The sequence below is a fragment of the Arachis stenosperma genome, chromosome 6 (genome assembly GCF_014773155.1).
Source record: "Arachis stenosperma cultivar V10309 chromosome 6, arast.V10309.gnm1.PFL2, whole genome shotgun sequence".
NCBI lineage: Eukaryota > Viridiplantae > Streptophyta > Magnoliopsida > Fabales > Fabaceae > Arachis > Arachis stenosperma.
The window spans coordinates 44,769,786-44,771,669 of record NC_080382.1 but is presented as its reverse complement, the minus strand read 5'-3'; the positions used below and the strand labels follow the sequence as shown (position 1 = coordinate 44,771,669).

The 1,884-nt window shown below is 40.7% G+C and overlaps 1 non-coding gene across 1 annotated transcript; it reads right to left on the bottom strand.

Moving 5' to 3' along the window:
* Nucleotides 1–666: 666 nt before the first annotated feature.
* On the bottom strand, nucleotides 667–774 carry LOC130937562 (small nucleolar RNA R71). The gene has a single exon (XR_009068776.1). It is a non-coding gene; the product is annotated as a small nucleolar RNA R71 (small nucleolar RNA).
* Between the last annotated feature and the right edge of the window lie 1,110 nt (nucleotides 775–1,884).

Genomic DNA, 1,884 nt, shown 5'->3' with positions numbered 1-1,884 from the left:
CTTCCCCTTGTGTTTGGATTCTTACCTTTTTCTTCTTCTATTCTCTTATTCTTCTACTCACATAAAGGAATCTCTATACTGTGACATAGAGGATTCATCTTCTTTTTCTGTTCTCTTCTTTTTCATATGAGTAGGAGCAAGGACAAGAACATTCTTGTTGAAGCAGATCCTAAACCTGAATGGACTCTGAAGAAGAAGCTAAGAGAAGCTAAAGCATAACAATCCAGAGAAAACCTTACAAAGAATCTCGAAAAAGAGAGAGACATGGCTGAACCCAATAACAATGGTGGAGGCGCAAGGAGGATGCTTGGTGATTATACTACACCTACTTCCAACTTTTATGGAAGAAGCATCTCAATCCCTGCTATTGGAGCAAACAAGTTTGAGCTAAAACCTCAACTAGTTGCTCTAATGCAACAGAACTGCAAGTTTTATGGACTTCTATCAGAAGATCTCTACCAATTTTTAACTGAGTTCTTGCAGATCTGTTTGACTGTTAAGACTAATGGAGTAGATCCTGAAGTCTACAGGCTCATGCTTTTCCCTTTTGCTATAAGAGACAGAGCTAGAACATGGTTGGACTCACAACCTAAAGATAGCCTGGACTCCTGGGATAAGCTGGTCACAGCCTTCTTGGCTAAGTTCTTTCCTCCTCAAAAGCCGAGCAAGCTTAGAGTGGATGTTCAGACCTTCAAACAAAAAGATGGTGAATCCATCTATGAAGCTTGGGAAAGATACAAACAGTTGACCAAAAAGTGTCCTGCTGACATGCTTTCAGAGTAGACCATTTTGGATATATTCTATTATGGTCTATCTGAGTTCTTTAAGATGTCACTGGACCACTCTGCAGGTGGATCCATTCATCTAAAGAAAATGCCTGCAGAAGCTCAAGAACTCATTGACATGGTTGTAAATAACCAATTCATGTACACCTTTGAGAGGAATCCTGTGAGTAATGGGATGCCTCAGAAGAGGAGAGTTCTTGAAATTGATGCTCTGAATGTCATATTGGCTCAGAACAAAATGTTGACTCAGCAAGTCAACATGATATCTCAGAGTCTGAATGGATTGTAAAATGCATCCAACAGTACTAAAGAAGCATCTTCTGAAGAAGAAGCTTATGATCCTGAAAACCCTACAACGGTAGAGGTAAATTACATGGGTGAAGCCTTTGGCAACACCTATAACCCCTCATGGGAAAATTATCCAAATTTCTCATGAAAGGATCAACAAAAACCTCAACAAGGCTTTAATAATGGTGGAAGAAACAGGTTTAGCAATAGCAAGCCTTTCCCATCATCTTCTCAGCAACAGACAGAGACTTCTGAGCAGAGCTCCTCTAGCTTATCAAATATAGTCTTTGATCTATCTAAGGCCACCTTGAGTTTCATGAATGAAACAAGGTCCTCCATTAGAAATTTGGAGGCACAAGTGGGCCAGCTAAGTAAGAAAGTCATTGAAACTCCTCCTAGTATTTTCCCAAGCAATACAGAAGAGAATCCAAAAGGAGAGTGCAAGGCCATTGATATAATCAATATGGCCGAATGCACAAGGGAGGAGAAGGACGAGAATCCCAGTAAGGAAGACCACCTGGGACGTCCTCTGAACAAAAAGAAGTTCCAAACTGAGGAACCTAAGGAATTTGAGGCTCACCTAGAAGACCATAAAGATTCTATTGAACCTCCTTTTACCATTCATGAGCTCTGGAGGAGGATGAATGCATCATCCTTGGAAGACCCTTCCTAGCCACAGCAAAAGCTGTGATTGATGTTGACAGAGGTGAACTAGTCCTTCAATTGAATGGGGACTACCTTGTGTTTAAAGCTCAAGGATTTTCCTCTGTAAACATGAAGAGGAAGCATGAAAAGCTTCTCTCAATGCAGA